The sequence below is a fragment of the Puma concolor genome, chromosome D3 (genome assembly GCF_028749965.1).
Source record: "Puma concolor isolate L17-30 chromosome D3, mPumCon1.1.hap2, whole genome shotgun sequence".
In the NCBI taxonomy this organism is placed as follows: Eukaryota; Metazoa; Chordata; class Mammalia; order Carnivora; family Felidae; genus Puma; species Puma concolor.
The window spans coordinates 15,384,969-15,403,843 of NC_141678.1; the positions used below are offsets into that span (position 1 = coordinate 15,384,969).

Consider the following 18,875-nt stretch of genomic DNA (forward strand, 5'->3'; position numbering starts at 1 on the left):
CTTATAGTTATAATTTCTAAGCTTTGAGAGATCCAAAATTGATTTCCCTTGGAAAAGTGTATTTTTCTAAAGTATACTTACATATATGGAGAGACTCACTCTTTAGCATGGATAAATATGCCATTCAAGGTCCCATGTGTGGATCCTGGCAGAGTGAAACCTAGAACTCAAGTCTCCTGAAAATATTTCCATAGTACATGCTTCCTCCATCATAACATACACACCATGGACCCTTGTCTCCTTTATATAAGGCAGAACACTATGAGCCCTTGCTCAGACCACGACCTCACCTGGATCACCTCAAGTATGTTGATCTTTGTGATTAGAAAGACCATTGGTTTTAGGACTCCAAAGGAGTCTTCATAAGATGGAAAGATAGAATCATGGTGGTGAATCATGTAACTTTTCTTTTTCTTTTTCTTTTTTTTTTACTTCTGTAAATCCAAGTTAATCAACATATAGTGTAGTATTGGTTTCAGAAGTAGAACTTAGTGATTCATCACTTACATATAACACCCAGTGCTCATTGTAACAAGTGCCCTCCCTAATTCCCATCACCCATTTAGCCCATTCCCCAACCCACCTCTCTTTTAGCAAGTCTCAGTTTGTTTTCTGTATATAAGAGTCTCTTATGGTTGCCTCCCCTCTCTGTTTTTATATTATTTTTCTTTCCTTTCCCCTATGGTCATCTGTTGTGTTTCTTAAATTCCACATATGAGTGAAATCATATGATATTTGTCTTTCTCTGACTGATTTATTTAGCTTAGCATAATACACTCTCGTTCTATCCACATTGTTGCAAATGGCAAGATTTCATTATTTTTCATTGCTGAGTAATATTCCATTATATTCTTTATCCATTCGTCAGTTAACGGACCTTTGGACTCTTTCCATAATTTGACTATTGTTGATACTGCTGCTATAAACGTTGAAGTGCATGTGCTCCTTCAAATCACCATTTTTGTATCCTTTGGATAAATACCTTTTAATTACACTAATAATATTTGACTATATCTGTAATATTTTAAAGCATTCCAAGATATGGTATTATTTCACTCAAAAGTACTTTAGTGACTATTTCCAACAGATGAAGACTTTTGAGAAAAGCTTACTCATGATCATATGGCTTATTATAATTTTAGTTTATTCATCTGTGAAATGGCATGAAAACCCCTGAAAACTCATTACAAGGTAATAAATGAAAAATAACAGCTAATGACTTAAGTGAAGAGCCAGGAAATATTACTATAATAATTAAGGGATAGGAGAGCTTCAAGCAGGAGGCAGGTAGTCAACAGCATCAAATGTTACTGAGGTGTCAGGTAGAACAAAGACTGAACAGTGACCACTGAAATTGGCATTGAGAGGTCTCCAGGGCTCTTTAGAGCTATCTCAGTGGAACTGTAGAACTGGATGCCAGGTGGTAAAGGAAATAAAGTGTGAAGAATATAAAGAGTGTATAGGCTATATTTTCTATAAGTTTGATGAATAGTAGAAGCTTAGGGGATACTTCTACCCTTGGGAGAAGCTAGGGTTGAATGAAGGTGCTCATTAGGATAAGGCATTTCTTGTAAGCAAGGATCTAGTTAAGAGGATGAGCTTGAAATGTATGAGAGAGAAGAGACAATTGATAAACAGGGTCTTGCTGAAGTAGCAGGAGTTGGGATCAACAGCATGAGAGGAGGGGTTGACATTAGAAAGAAGGGATAGCTCTTCAATCATCCAACATATATTTATTGAGCTCTTCTTGTGTGCCAGCCATTATATGGGGTCCTAGAGGATGTAATGGAAAACAAAGCCTGGTCTTGTCTTTAAGGTTTTTCCAGTCTACTGGTTGCTAAAATCCAACTAAGCAGGCAGTTGTAGTTGTTGTGATACATGGTCTCCTAGCCAGTTGTTTAGAGAGGGTCTCAGAAGAATTCCCAAAGGAAAAACTCTGAGCAGAGATATGGAAATTGAGTATAAGTTGGCTGGGTGAAGGGGATGGGGACAGGATGTTCTTAGCAGAAGGAACAATGTGTATGAAGGTCTGGAGGCTGAAACAAACATGGTCTGTCTTTTACCCACTGGAGGATCAGCCAGGTAATGTTGGGGTAAAGATGCAGGTAAGTTTGGAAGTGGAAGCCAGAATTGCCAAAGAGTATATTGAAGGATTTGCCTTCTTGGAGGCTGGAAATGGTAATGCAGGTGATGGAGACATTGAGCAAGGGCTGTGAGACTGGAGATGAGATTAGCCAATTTATTATGTGTTTAAAGGGCAGGTATTGACTTCTACATTGTAGAAGGTGTTTCTGCTTTGCACCTCTGCTGTCATCACTGAGTCCAGGTTGTCCTCCCCTGTCCCCTAGACCACAGACACAGCCCCCTCCTTGGTCTCTGCCCATCCACTCTTGCTTCCCCCATTCCCTTCTCTGTGCATCAGTCTTTTAAATGGATCACATAACCTCCCTGCTTAAACCCTCTGATAGCTTCCCATTGCACATAGAAAAAGAACTCTAGGTCCTTTGCCATTCTACAAAGTTCTGTGTGACTTCTCTGCGCAAATCTCCAGGTTCATCTTGAGTCTCCTCATCTCTTTGCTCTAGCTGCTCTGCCTCATTTCAACCCTTCCTCAGATCTGCCATGCTTCCTCTTCCTTCCAGCCTTTGCATATATGGCCTCCTGTGGTTGGATCATTATTCTGTCCGTCCCAGCTCCCAACCCCTCTCTCTACCTCCCACATGGCTCACTCCTTAGACCTTAGCTCAAATCATCACCACCTCTTGGAAGCTCTCCCTGACCTCCCAGAATAGGTCACATCTCCCTCTTTACAGCACTCAGAACATTATCAGCTTATGTAATGTGGGCATTTAATATGGGAGCAATTTTACTTATAATTGCTTAGTTTTTTGACTAACATTCTGCTCTGCCATTATTGTAAGCTCCATGACAACAGAAATGGTCCTGTCTCCCCCTCTCATCTTTATGACCCCAGGGTCCAACACAGGGTCTGACACACCATAGGCACTCAATACATACTTTGAGTGAATGAATGAATGAATGAATGAATGAATACATGGATATTAGTACTCCCTAAAAAAAACATTGCATCTGAGCAAATCCTTATAGAGATGTTGATTCAGTCCAGTTTCATCTGAACATGAGCAGCCTTTTTCTACCATCATGCCTATTTGATTATTTTCATATTTTTTACAACTATGTCAACTCTCTGCATGCTCACGCATGTATATTGGTGGTGCAACCCCCACCCCAGTAAACACATCGTTTAGACAAGAGACAGCAAACGCGCTCTCATCAAGTCCATGCCTGCGACCAGGAGGTGAAACAGCCTTCATTGCTTTAGCACACATGTTTATTGATGATGCAGATTAAACTTTAATCATATTGCACAGTTTCAATTTCCAATTGAAATTGAAAGTCTGAGCCACGTATGGGTTTTTATTACTTTCCACTTATGCTGCTGATGGAAGCGATCGGAGGGGAGCCATCTTCTCAGGCCTCAGGTGGGGTGTCTGGGCCATAAATCAAATTAATGCTGCAATGTAGCCGAGGTGGTAATGCACAATAGGAGATGAGAAGGGTTAGGAGCAATTTAGCAGGTGTGGGGTTCGTCATCGGGGCCGGATGGTACCTAATATGAGGGGACTCCAAAGTGGAGAGAGGGGCTTCTGCCTCCAGTTATCTTTCTGGCATGTGCCAGAGGCAGTCGTGTTCATAAGCAAAGGAAAATGCTATTCAACTGTGCAATCAAAAACAGCTACTGTAGCAAAATCTCCTCTTGAGGAAGGATACAGCTTTTGTGTGTGAGTGTTTTAACATGTGAATCCCTAAGGGCAGCAGACACTGCTGAAAGGGATGACAGTCGGTGTTTATCTCACATTAGACCAGAAGGATTTTTTGCAAATGTATTTAGTATTACTGTAAAAACACCTGTTGCTAAGAATGTGGATGTCAGTATCATCACAAATGCAGAACACCAGTGCCCATGATTTGTAGTTGAGCTTTTATTCTCTACTGGAAAGATCATTCATCTATTTGGGGTAGATGGCAGTGGCTGTGAAGTTGTCTTAGGTATCAGGCTGGTGGTGGACCAAAAAGGAGAAGTGAAGCCTTCAAGCCCCAATGGAAGAATGGTAACAGCTATAAGTAGCATTTATTGAGCAATGATTGTGTGCTGGTCCCTGTGCTGAGCACTGAGCTAACCTTCATATCAGTTGTATGAAGTAGGTACCGTTAATAATGCATATGTGTGAAGTACTCATTCAGCACGTGGCATATGGTACATTCCCAATGTATTTTACTATTTGTAATTATTCCTTTGTCCACTTGGGTAAATGAAGATCCAGAGAGGTAAAATGACATGGCCAAAATCACAGAGCTAGGAAGTGGCACAGCTATGATTTGACATTGAGATGTCTGACTTCAGTACCTGGATTACTGACTACTATCTACAGTAGCCTCTCATCTAAAAACCCTCCTCTGAAGAACAGATCTGTGAGAAAAAAAAACCCACGTGTGTGTGTGTGTGTGTGTGTGTGTGTGTGTGTGTGTGTGTGTGTTTGGGGAGGGGAGTCCAAGCTTGAGTCAATAACTGGGGAATTCAATGTGGGTGAACAGTTGAAGAATTTCAGAGCTCATGAGAAATTGGAGGGCTGGGTAAATAGCTAGCTGGCCAGATCTGTGATTTGATAACTATTTACAAGACGTCCACTTAGGGACGCCTTGGTGGCTCAGTCTACTCTTCATTTTGTCTCAGGTCATGATCTCACAGTTGGTGAGATTGAGATCTCTCACCCTCTCTCTATACCCCTTCCCCGCTCACACACACTCTCTCTCTCAAAATAAATAAACTTAAAAAAAAAAAGACCTACCCTTAGTGGTAGCTTTTGAGATACAAGGATGAAAACATGTAGCCCAGTCCTCAGGAGTCTTAGTCTATAGGGAGATCTACTGTTTCAAATGAGTTTTGCTGGCACCCAAGTTTGGTCCACTGCAAACCTTTGGTTTGCTCACATTCCTTTCCCAACGTGAATACTTACATGAGGAAGGCATCCTGGCTTCCTGATACATGACCTTTGCCCTGTGTGGCTTCATTTTTGCTGAGCTCCACGAAAAACATTGTAGGGGAGGCTGCCTGAGTTTTATTTCGTACATCTTTAAAGATCCTGGCTCTCTTCCTTCACCAAAGACAAATGCTTAACAACTCAGCACTGGAAAATCCCCATGCCACTAGCAGGTAGAGGAGGGGAAATCTGAGCTAAACCATCTACAATCCCAGCAGGATAAAAAAAGATAATAGCTCCACTGGCTTGCATTATTGAGATCATAGTTCCCATTGTGTGGTAGGTATTTCACTGGGTACATCACATACAGTATCACAACAACCCTTCAAAGCAGGTGGTATAATTCCCTTTTATAGAAAAAAACAAAAAACAAAAAAACCATGAAATAACAGGCTCTGAGAGGTTACGACACCTACCTAGAACACACAGCTAGAATCTCTAGGCACAGGTATACATGTCTGATTCCCAAGGGCATGCTTTTCTAACTATGCAACATTGCCTCCCCTTGTTATTATTAATTTTAATTTCTTCTACCTTTTTGAATAAGTAATATCTGCAGATGTTACAAAAATCCAAAGGTACAGCAGTATATAGCATAAAACTCCTTTCCACCTCTGTCTTCTGGTCCTAAAGTTTGACAGTGAACATCCCCCAGAAAGGAAGAGATGAGAGGTCCATGGACCTTGCCCTCAAAGAGTTTCTGGGCAAGTGGAGTAGTGTAAAGGAACCCTAGAGGCAAACTTATTGGACAAAGCAGAACAGTGTGACAGTTCCTTCTAAGATGGATATAAATGCTTTAGGAGAATAGTTGGAGTATTTCCAAACATTGGGGAAAAAATATTGGATGCCTGCATGGATGAGGTGGTATTTGACCTGTCATTTGAAGTATGAGATGTGCATAAGAGACTAGAGAGGAAGATGTGAGAATAATGTTATCAAGTTTATGGGTTTTCTACCCAGGGTCTTCCCAAAGGCTGTTTTCAGTTTCTGGAGCATGATTCCTTCCCCTTTTACCCAATCAGTTCTTTTTTATCCTTTCAATCACAGCTCGTCTATCCCACCCAACCTTAAGGAAACTTTTCTTGACAAGCCATACTTAGGTTAGACACCCCTCTTACTTGGATGTCTGTCCTCCTTTAGACTGGACATCCAGTGCTAACAGGGGCTGTGTCCATCTGGTCAATGCTTCATCTCAAAGCACACAGATGAGAATTAGTGAATACAGTTTGGATTCAGCTCCTAGTCTGGCCCTCACTAGCTGAATGACCTTGGGCAAATGACTTAAACTCTCATTGTTATATTTATTTCTTATAATAATAGCAAGCACTTTTATAACACTTCTATATACCATGCTCCAATCTAGGTACTTTTGCATATAATAACTCATCTAATATACATAACAACCTTACAAAGTAAGAACTAGTATTCCCATTTTACAGATGAGGATACTGAGACCCGGTATGGAAGGCCAACTTCTAAGATAGCCTTCAGTGATCCCCATCTCCTGGAATTTATGCCTTTGTGTTATCCCCTCTCCTTGAGAGTGGATTGGATTAATGGTTTGCTTCTAACTAGTAGAATATGGCAAAGATGATGGCATGCCATTTCCCTAGTTAGGTTAAAAAAACTGAGACTTCCACTTTGCTAGAAGACTGCTTCATTTGCCCTCTCAGCTTGCAGGCTTTGGTGAAGCAAATTGCCATACTGGAACTGAGACCAACAATCCAACGTTACTCAAGAAATTGCATCCTGCCAGGCTTAAGTGAACTTTGGAAGCAGATACTACCCTAGTTAGGTATGGAGATGACTGAGCCCTGGCTGACACCTTGAGTATAGCCTAGTGAAAGAACCTAAATAAGAAGAGTCAGTTAGGCCATGTCCAAAACTGTGAGATCATAAATGAATGTTGTTTTAAGCCACTAAGTTGTGGGATTGTTTGTTAAACAGCAATAGATGACTAATACAACCAGAAAGTTTAAGTCACTTGCCCAAGATCACATAGCTAGTAAGTAGAGGACCTGGGTCTGAACTCAGGGAATCAGGCTCTGGAGTTCGTGCTTTTAAGGACTGGAATCTACTGCCTTACTGTAAATACAGGGATACTTCTTATACCGACTTCAGAAGTGTTCTGGAGATTAAGTGATAACCATTGAAGGTAAAATGCTTAGCTGAGCACATGGAACATAGTAAGGACTTAATAAATGTCAGATATAATTATCTTTATTGTTATTTGGTATTTTCAAGACATGAGCAAGGAAAAGGGTCAGTCTCCTAAACGTGAAGCCTGCAAGATGCTCATAGTAGCCTTAAAGAGAGTAGCTCTTAGCCTTCCTTAAGAACCATCCCAAGGAGGGTATTTAATAAAACATTCATGAGCCACCACTGCTGGGGAGCTTGAAATGGCAGCCCCCAGGTGACCCATAACTGCAGGCAGATGCACCTCACTAGCCTCTCCCCCTCCTTTATAGCATCTCCGCACGAGCCCTGAGAGCAAGAAGGGAAGGGATTGTCTGAAACTAAGCCATCGTTATAGTTGGACAGCAACAACTTTGAGAATTCTAAACAAACACTTTCAGGAAACCATTTTCCTTAAGAGTCAGGGCATTGTGAGCAGAACTTGTCTGAGCTTCTTAAGGCAGCTTCCCTCCCCATTTTTTCAGGGCGCCATAGGGCAGAGGATGTTTCTGGAGGCTGTATCCTGGGCAAGCAGCCTCCATCATTCTGTGCTCTTCAGTCCTTCCTCGAGTTCAGAATCAGGGAATTGCACAGGCCTATCTAGAAGATAAGGATGCTGTGTGCTGATATCCGTGACTTGGGGACCCAAAAGAAGTGGGGAGGACATGTGTCTAACTCAGAGGTCTGTCTTTCATCCCCCTAATCATAGTGGACTCTGTTGATAGAAAAGGCATAACTTTCTGAAAAAGAAGACTTAATATTCAAACAGAATTGTAATGCATTCTTCTGAAGGGCAGAAAAATGTGAAATAAATTCTGGCTTTCTTTTTATCTACCCCATCAGCAATTTGCATAAAGCTAAATTATCTATGTTTACACAACAGCCTTTATTAGCTTTTCTCTAGTTAATTTTTAGTGTATCTCTCACCTCTGATTCTATATTTTTTGCCTCTCCTGATACAGACTGAGTTTTCTCCTTGGTTTGTATATATACTCTAAATAATTTAAAATTCTTGATATGTGACTACTGGCCTTTAGGAAAACACAAATACATTTGCTGTAGCATGTGGATCCAAGAAATTCAGAATATTTGAAGACATCGATGACGAGTCTGTTAGTAGCATAACTTGAAATGTCAAAACTTATATCCAAAAAACTCAATGCCTGAATTCTTCCCTTATTTGTTATTGCTTCTACTTTTTCATTATAGAGTATGGGTTGTTATGGTGATGGGCAGCTGGGATGTTGAGAGGCTCTTGGAGAAAATATATTATCTATGTGAAATGATCCATTTCTAAGTCAGGTTAGGGATGGCAAATTGTCTCCTCCTGTGGTCCAATCAGTCAAGCGTCATAAGGTTAATAAAATATCTAAATGTTACTTGACTCACACAGCTTTGTCTTCTTTAAGGCTCTTGCTTAATAGGTCATAGCTATGAGAGGGGGAGGGTCCTTCAAATACACGGGGATTTACTAGGGGTTGGCAAACTATGGCCCACAAGCAAAACCCATCAACCATTTTTTTTTTTTGTAAATAAAGTTTTATTGGAACACAACCATACCTGTTTGCATCGTATCCAAAGTCGCTCTTATGCTATAACAGCAGAGTTGAGTAGACATGATAGAGACTGAAAATGGCCAGCAAAGCTTAAAATATTTACTGTCTGGCCCTATAAGAAAAAGTCTGCCAGGGGCACTTAGGTGCCTCAGTCAGTTAAGCCTCCAACTCTTGGTTTCTGCTCAGGTCATGATCTCACGGTTCAAAGGTTCTAGCCCTGCATTGGGGTCCACAGCTGTCAGCGTGGAGCCTGCTTGGGATTCTCTCTCTGCCCCTCCCCTACTTGCACTGTCTCTGTCTCTTTCAGGATAAATAAATAAACTTAAAAAAAAGAAGAAGAAAAGTCTAAAAATCCCTGGTGGTGTCATGGCTATGAGAGAAGTAGGATCCTGTTACAACAGAAGTGTCATCTCCTTGACTAACTAGTTGGTTACACCTGTGTGTACCTGTGCCCTATCTTGGTCTGTCTCCTCATTTCTAAAATGCAGATATCTCTGTCCACAGCTGGCATCCTCCTCTAGGACAGGGGCCATCATTCTTTGGCCTTTCTTTCCTTCCTCCATTCACTCCCAGAAGAGTGCCAGTGATATATGCAGCAGGAGCTGAACAAATGTTTGTTGAATGAATATGTGTCCAACATTATTATCTTGCAGAGTTGTCATAAGGCTCAAATGGGAGAGGAGAGCACACAGTCTGAGAAACATAACATGCTCCAGCCCAAGACGCCATTTTAGGCAGATCCATTTCTGGCCATAGAAAAGTGGAATTAGCTCACTTGTTCTTGACATTAGCCTTTGTGTGCTGGATTCCCTTTGTTTCAGTTTGGTTCTTCCAGTTGCAAGAAACAGACGCCTTCAACTTACCTCAGAAAAGCAGAGGTGTATCGTTAGGATAGCTGTGAACTATAATTAGAACCAGAAAGCTGTCAGGACTTGCGACTGCCTTAGGAACTAGTCTCTCCGATTCTTTCTCTCTCTCTTCGTCTCTCTATTCTCTGTAATCATCTGTTCAGTTCTCCTTTCTGTCTGTTGGCTAGTTTCCTCACACTCTATCTTTTCTGCTCATGCAGAAGTTTGGTTTTTTGACGGTTTGTCTTCTGTAGCTCAAAGTGTCTTTTCATCTTCTGATACTGTGCCATCTTGGTTTCCCAGCTTTATAACTGTCAACACCTCAGAACAGTCTGGTTGGCCAAATGTATCTTTTCATCCCAGGTCATGGGGGCCATAAGTCATTGACCATATTTTGGATCCGTTGTTCTTGGGTCACATAGTGCACATGTGGCCCAATTAGCTGGCAGGTGGGAGGAGGTCATTGAAGCGATGGGGATGTAGGGGCAGACACTAAATGACATCCCAAATGTGACCCTCTCTGTGCTCTCCCTTCCTTTTATAGACTCTGCCTAATACTCAATTCTGTAAAATAACTTAATACTACCATTGTGGCACATGACTGGCAGCAATTAAAGATGGAAGGCCAATTTCATAAGCCTCCAGTTTGTTTACTAACATATGGACCATTGGAAAACCATGTTTTCAGATGTGGTGTCCCCCACAATGTATGTCCTTGAGGTTTTCCTTCTGTGAAGCCTATGAGGTTGGACCATTATGTAGAGATAAGGTAGGGATCCCACGGTTAGATGTCTGGACTCACTGGGAAGTGAGACAGAGAAACTGGGATCAAGGGGGACTTATATCAGGAAAACCTTTTGAGTTCTATTATTTACACAGAATTCCTGTCTTCATACCTGAAGCTAAATTGATTAGGATCTTTTCATTTACTTGAGGTTGAAGCCAAGCAAATAGACAAAAATAAAAATGGTTGTCTTAGAAAACCTCTCCTATTGGCTTCTTACCACCACCAAATCCATCATGAAGATTTGTTATCCTCATGATTCTACCCTATTATTTCTTTTCCTCCTCGCATTCACTAGTTATTGAATGCATTCGGGCTATTTTCCTTGGAAGAAGCCAGCTAATAAATGTGATAAATTACATGTGTGACTGGAGAGAGTTTGGAAGCCCAAATGACGGCTTCCTCTTACCCTCACTGCTTTGTCTCCAGCCCCCAAATACAAGTTAGAGATCTTGGATTATAAGATGTTCAAATAGACTCAGGCTGATTTAAGCAGAAAACAAATTTAGTAGTAGGATATTGGATCATCGAATCAATGAGAAGGCTGGGGAACCCATTTCAGAAAGGGAAAGGAGTGCTCTGGTATCTTGGCAGTGGGAAGTCAACAACATCCTTGAAAATGTGTCACTCTGGAGGAAGTGATGTCATCTACTTTGTCTCCTTATGACTCTACTCAAGATTCAGGGTCACAATAGGAAACGGCCAATCTGCCACACTTGAGTCATATACCCTTGGGTGGGAGGTCTCATTAAGACTACACACAATGAGTGAGAGGAAATTCTCCCAAAGGAAATTAAGGAGATGTTACTAAAGCTACAGGGAATGGATCCTAGGTTACCAAAAGCCAACAAATGTCCTTTACTGCAAAGCAGAGACTATGACAGTAGGGATCTCAAGGAAAAAAAAATGGAGGAGTGGAGGACCCTTTGGGTAGAAGGCTGCCTCATTCAGATCACATCTTATCAGAATCAGATTGTATTTTGTCAGACACTTCACACATTGTGAGAATGGAGTGGTGTTCTTTGCTTCTAAGACAGTTTCTGTTCACTGAAGCCAGACCAGCATGTAATCAGAGCAGATAGACATCTACAAGCTGTGATTTGATGAGTTCTTGGAAGCCTCCCTTCCCAACACTATCCCTTTAGCCCCCAGCCACTTCTTGATGCCTGGAATCACACCGTGCTTCAGCTATCTCTTTGGATTCAGTATCGCTATCTCCATCCCCCCTATTCAACTGGCAAATGGCTCTAGAAAGGACAGCATTGTGAATCCTTAACATCTAATACTGAACAATTTTTTTGCTCATTTACATTAAATCAATTCAAGACAACAAACGCTGAACACCTATTGTATAACAGAAACTATGCTGTATGCTAGCTTAGCATGATAAACAAGATAGAAGCAATCTCTAAACTCATGGACCTTATAGAACAGCAGGAAAGGGGGGCGCCTGGGTGGCGCAGTCGGTTAAGCATCCGACTTCAGCCAGGTCACGATCTCGCGGTCCGTGAGTTCGAGCCCCGCGTCAGGCTCTGGGCTGATGGCTCGGAGCCTGGAGCCTGTTTCCGATTCTGTGTCTCCCTCTCTCTCTGCCCCTCGCCTGTTCATGCTGTCTCTCTCTGTCCCAAAAATAAAATAAAAACGTTGAAAAAAAAAATTAAAAAAAAAAAAAAAAAAAAAAAAAAAAAAAGAACAGCAGGAAAGGCAGGTTCATTACAATTAAATGATGACAAAGTGATTTTGAGAGCAATAAGGCCCTGGGGGAAGAGGGAGAAATAGGGATGAGACAAGGAGGGTGAGGGAGGAAAAGGTGAGCTCTGTGACTTTTTTGGAGTGTGGGACAGTTCTTCCAGGACACATCTTCTGTTGTTGGCTCTCCAGGTCACATGGGCTGCTTTTTGCCTTTCCCTTCCATCAGAGCTGAGTGCAAGGGTCCTGACAGAGAGTGCAGACCTGAGACCTGCAATGAACGCTTCTGGAAGATGCATGTGCTTGAAGACAAGGTAAGGAAATCTGTGGTCTGTCGTGAGGCCACCAACCAGCACAGGGTGAGATGGCCCAGGCTGCTTCATCCAGCTGTTTGCTCCATATATTATAATAAAATATCATGTGAGTATTCTTTGTCTTTCTGCCACATCATCAGTTCTCATTACTTTGTCATCTAAACATTTTTGCATGAATATCAGCTGAGTTTTGGGGCGAGTGGCTTCAAAGAATGAATCTGTCAAGGCTATGATATATGATTTTAAGTCTTTTATTGCCTGCAATTTTTCTTTTTATTTTAAGGGGTCTGTTTCCCCTTTTTATATTCCTCCAAGTATGAGGCTAATGTGGTTACAATAACGAAATTAGCTCATCACTTACTAACTGTTAATTTAATTTTTAATTGTCCATTAAATCAGGCACTGGGCTGTTTATATTTTAATTTTTAATGTCAGAGAGTTAAATTGCTTTCCAAATGAAGGTTAACAAGGGAGGGCTTTTCCTGACTCTGGAAACACGCGAAATCATGTGGAATCATAAACACGATGCTGCTATTAGGAATATGGACAAAGCCTGAAGAATTAAGATAATCATAAGTATTTTTTGGGTACTCGCTATGTGCTAGACTCTGTGCTAAGTGCTTTAGATGCATTATCTCATTGATTCCATAAAAAGTCTGCTGTAGTTCTGTTCTTACTGCCATTTTATATATGGCAAAGCTGAGGCTCAGAGATGGCAAGACATGAGCTTAAGGCTTCACAGCTCATAATTGGATGACCCAGGATGGAACCAAAGTCTCTCTAGCTGCACTTCTAGCACTCTGAGCTGAAATGCTACACTGCCCTGTTCAAGGAAGTAATAGGAAAAGACATGAGAATAGAAAGACAGTATAGTATAATGAGAAGGGTCCGGCTATGGAGAGACACTAACAGATTCCCCAAAATTAAGGTTCAGAATTCTTGGGCAGGGTGATCTAACAGGTCCCTTTAGGCTATTGCATTCTCAGATTCTGTGACATTTCACCTGCAGCTATGTGCTATTAGTAGCTGAGGTTCTCATGGCCTGAGAGCTATTGGAGCTATGGGCATTCCTTCTGCCAAAAACAGAGAGGTCAGAGTGATGCCCCCTCTTGGGTCCATTCTGTTTTCTTTGTAAACAAGAAAGAATAGCAGAACATGGCATCTTGTGTCTTAACTATTTGGACAAACAGCGTTCTGTAGGTGTGCGTGCGTGTGTGTGTGTGTGTGTGTGTGTGTGTGCGCGCGCGCTCGCGCGCCCATATGCATGTATGTGTGTGAGTGTATGCATGCATGTGCTTGTGTGAATGTGCATCATGTACATGTGTGTTTGTGTGTGCATGTATGTGTGTGAGTGCATGCATGCATGTGCCTGTGTGAGTGTGAATGCATGTACTTGTGTGTGCCAAGTATATGAGTGTGTATGCATGTTCTTGTGTGTGCATGTGTGTGCATGTGCACTTGTATGTGCATGTGTGCATGTATGCATGGTCGTGTGTGTGTGTGTGTGTGTGTGTGTGTGTGTGTGTATTGTTCAGTGGTAACTAAGGAGTCTGGAAAGCCAGGAGGAATATACCAGAGAAGAAAGAGCCAGAGGGACAAAAGCCACAGCAGTTGCAGAAATTACTTATTTTGAGAGTATCTTTAAACATCCCTACCAAGAGCAACACTTCAGGCTCTCCTCAGCTAACCCCTAACTGGAGATAAGCTGATGGATAACTGAGAACCAAATAGCTCCTTCATTCCTTCCTTCTTACTTTTTCCCTCCCTCTCACCCTCTCTCCCTTCCTCCCTGGCTCCCCCTACACTTCCTTCCTTCCCTTTGTCTGACAAATACTTACTAGAATTCTCTGATTCAGACACTGCACTAGGTGCTATGAAGACAGTACTGCACAGAGTAGCTCTCTTTCTTGCATATTGAGAGTTCACAGTCTAGAAGTTTCCCAGGGGCATAGAATATGGGAAAAGGGTATTGCATTCAACCTTACCTCGGGGTGGGGGGGGGAGGGGAAGGTGGGATCTTCCCCCTCTCATTTTGAGTGGAATCAAACTGAAAGAGAAACTATGCCATTTTCAGAGACAATCAATTTCAATTTCTGCTGAGGTCTGATTCTTCCATGACCCCTGGAACATCGTGGCATAGAATTAGAGTATGGACTCTGGAGGCAGACTTCTGGGGTCCAAATCCCACCTTCTCTATGTCTGGCTTCTAGACCTGCGACAAGTTACTTAACCCCTTTGGGCCTCAGTTTCCTCATCTGTAAAATGGGGATAATAAGAATTTCTACTCCAGGGAGTTGTTGCCAGTGTTAAATAAGAATACTTACAAAGTACTTAGAAAGGTGTCTGGTCCATACTAAATGCCAGATAAAGGTTTGTTAAGTAGATGAAACTTCCACTGCATGTCCCTATGTAGCTCCTGGACTAATAACCTGGCCAAGACTTAGCTGATTTCCTCTGGGGCTTTGTTGTATGTGATCCTGGGGCTCTAATGGTAAGGTAGCAGGACATCGACACGGACTTAAACCTTTCTCTCCTCCCCCCTCATGAGCAGACTCCAGGTACCACCAACCTTTACTTTGTCTCAGGAGAGCCCAGGGACATTTGTTTTGTAGAATTCTTGGAAACCTTGCTAGGTAGTCAGGTTGCCTGGGTGACATGGGCAGTTTCTTTGTATGTTTGATACCTGTGGCCCAGATTTTAGTTCCTGAGAATAAAATGTTTATGTGGTGAACTGTGCCCCTAAGGAGCAAGTTGTGTATGTGTAGAATGTACATGTTTAGGAATACCTGGGTCCCTAAATGTCCCTCTCTTTTCTAAGAAGAATATGAGACAAGACCCCAAAGAACAAAAAGCCTAAGTAAAGCTAACATTCTGATCCTGGCCCCCAGAGCACTGCCAGACCCATCCAAGAGCTTCTGAAAAACAATTGAGTTCTAAAAGGAAACAAGAGGAACAGTCAATGGGGCTTGGTGATACTGGCTAAATTCCCACTGTGATTAAATTTCATATTTTACCCTGGGCTGGGATGGTTTCCAGAGACCAGTTTATGAAAACAGCTATATTGAGCCAGCTCTGTTTTCCTAAATAACTATGAAATTTAGAGCCCTTTTCTGAATTGGCAGGGTCTCAGAGAGGAAAGGGCTCTCATCAGTGAAAGACACACCAGCTTGGAGTCTGGTAATACCCAATTTCCCAGATTACTCTAGGAGATATGCAAAAGCAGACATTGTTCTTAACCAGAATAATCTAGCAGAGTGACATGGTTTGGGGGGTGAGACATCCTGAGTTTTAGTCCTGGCTCTGCTGCTTATTAGGTGGTTACCTTTAGAAAAATCACCAATCTTTTTAAGCCTTAGATCCTTCATCTGTAAAATGGGTGTGTTAGTCAGTTGTTAGTTATTCTGCAGTAACAAATAGTCCCCCAAATCTTGGCGGCTTACGGCAACAGAGATTTATTTCTCATGTTTCAGCTGTGGTTAACTCTCACCTATGGTTCTATGGATCATCTCCATGTAGATTCTTCATTTCAAGATCTAAAATAAAGAATCATCCACTTTCCTATGGATGCATATGGGTTAAGGAGTGATGGTAGAGTCATGCAATGTCTCTTTCACTCAGATGTCCCCTGTCTTCACTTTTGCTCACGTTCCATTTGCCGTGGGGGCAGGGATATTATACTTTTCCCACAGAGAGGCAGTGCAAATCACATGTTGGCTAACAGGGTCGTATAACCCTCTTACAGGCAGGACAACAAATAATTTGGTATATTGTACCTACCATAATGAGATAATAATACTCTCTTCTTCACAGGATAGTTATGTAGCCCAAATGAAATCATACACATGAAAGTTTATTACAAACTATTAAGTTCTGTGTTCAAGCTAATTATTACCCTTTAATGCCAAATTCTCTATGGGTCTCATAGAGGTTGAGTGGAGACATATTTTGTGCATTTCTGTATTTATTTAGAAATCTGTTTGTCTTCAAATATATTCCCCATGTTCTTTGAGGACTGTCTTGGTGATTTCAATATCAACTTCTCTCCATCCAGCCCTTCTTATAGAACCATAGAATTCGAAGAGTTTAGTTAGTTTTACATGCACATAAATGTCTGGCCCAGTATTTTGGAAACTTGTGATAAAGAATTGTGGCATTACCTGGCTTTGTGTCACTAAGAATGACAGATTCTCCTGAATGGAGCTGGGCTTTGTCAGATGAGATATGACCCTTCATTGTCAACTACTCATTGATCGACTCTATTCTTACTGCTGGAGAAGACATTTACAGAATCACGTCAGAGACTGGAAAAAATCTCCATGGACAATTGATTAGGAAACTGGAGATTTGGAATCTTGAGAAGGGGATTAAGAAACATGAAAATGCCAGGAAAAAGCTCATTCAGACTTAGAAGAAGCCTTCACTAGTTAATTAATTTGTTCAATAAATTATATTGAGTGCCTATTCTGTGCTAGGCACTTGGTATTCAAATAATTTGCTCATTCATTTATCATTTTATTTGATAAATATTTATTGGACATCTACTACACTTGACACACTGTTTTAGGCACTGGGAGTCTATCAGTGAACAGAACACTCAAAATTCCTTGTCATTAGGGAGCTTATCTTTTAGAGATGGGGGGACCACTCAGGAGACACACAACAAATAAAAAAGCAAGTGAAATAGATGATATAATGGCACAAAATTAAGAAAATAAGTAAAGAATATAGAAAGTATTGAAGCTAGGGATATTTTAAACAGGGTAGCTTGGAAGGTCTGACTGAAATAGTGACATTTGAGAAAAGGCTTTAAGGAGGGTGAGGGAGCAAGACTTGTAGAAGAACGAGCCATGCAGAGGGAATAGTGTGGGCTCTGTAAGGCAGGAGCATGCCTGGTGTGTTTGAGAGACTGCAAGAAGGCCACTGCGGGCTGGTGTGGCATGAGCTGGGAGGATAATAATGAAAGATGATGTCAGGTAGGAACAGGGGCCAGATCATGTAGAGTCTTGTAGACCATTGTAAGCATTTGAACTTTTTTCTGGGTGAAAGAGAAACTCAACTGAAGGTTTTTAAGCAGAGGACCAAGAACTGAATGACAGTTTTTTCAAGGTTCATTGTGACTGTGCTCTTGACAATGGACTGTGTCTTAACTACCTAAAAGGTAGTTAGGACAGAATCAAGAGAGACCTGGTGGAAGGCCAATGCAACAATGTAAGTGAGAAGTAGTGGGGGCTCAGAGCAAGCCAATATGTGGTAGTGATAACAGGTGGTTGGATTTAGAATATATTGGTATATATATTTTTTATTATTTTTTTTTTATATTTGTATATTTTAAAGGTAGAGCTGACAATATTTGCATGTGAATTATATAGAAAGAAGAAAACAGGGCCCTTGCTCTCGTGGGGTAACAGACACCAAGCAAACAATTACAGGGGAGATAGAGGTGTGGTGGTAGGGGTACACACAAGTCCTTCTTGGGTACCTGGCATAGAAGTAATGAGATATCTTACCTGAATTTTACAGGATGGGTGAGATTTTTTTCCAAGAGAAGAAGAGGCTCTAAAAATGGTACATTGAGATAGAAGCCATCCAATGTTGGTGGAATGCAAATTGTGAAGAGTGGTGAGAGATGAGACTAGAAGATTGTAAGGAGCCAAGCTTTGGAGGGCTTATAGGCTAACTTGAGGAAGTGGAGCTCCCCCCTCCCATCACTTTTTTTCAGGTGATATGCCTTGGTTTCCACAACAAGTGACATTGTCAGATTTGGGCTCCTCCGTGCAGGGTCCTCCATGCATTGGAGGTGGAGGCAGACTTGGAGGCAGGCATGCAAGTTAGGTGGGTCTGAAAGTTGGGCGGGGACACGGTAGATAAGCCATGATTCAAGGAAGCAGAATTAGGTTGACAGACTCTGACCTCTCAATCACAGTCACAGTCCTGAGGAGCATGACAATAATGAAGCATTGCTCCAAAGATTGTACCTACTGGTTGTACCACTTCCTTCCATGTGGTATAGGCTTCCTGCCCTTTTCTAGAACCTGCAGGGAGACTTTTTAGCATTCAGGTAAATGCTGGAGAAAAATGACCATTTTGGAGGGCAAGGGACAGAAATCCAATTTAAGTTACAAAAGCATGTAGCATAGAAGGATACTGGGGCAGCCCTAGATTCATGTTTTCTGCTGGTTACTCAACAGTATGAAAAAAAACCCAACTTTCTTCCAATATATCTTTTTTTAAACAAATAATCACATATTTCTTTTTTTAAATTTTTTAATGTTTATTATTTATTTTTGGGAGACAGAAAGAGAGACAGAGTGCAAGCAGGGGAGGGGCAGAGAGAGAGGGAGACACAGAATCTGAAGCAGGCTCCAGAACCCACAAACCATAAGATCACGACCTGAACCGCAGGCCACTTAACTGAGCCACCCAGGCACCCCCAAATATGTCTTTAT

The 18,875-nt window shown here is 41.6% G+C and overlaps 1 long non-coding RNA gene across 1 annotated transcript in view; it reads left to right on the top strand.

Moving 5' to 3' along the window:
• LOC147575326 (uncharacterized) overlaps positions 1-13,624 on the top strand; it is a 176,491-nt gene extending 162,867 nt beyond the window's left edge. Inside the window, exon 3 of the long non-coding RNA XR_015242265.1 lies at positions 12,308-13,624. This is a non-coding gene — a long non-coding RNA (uncharacterized LOC147575326). The remainder of the gene's footprint in view (positions 1-12,307) is intronic.
• The last annotated feature ends 5,251 nt before the right edge of the window (positions 13,625-18,875 follow it).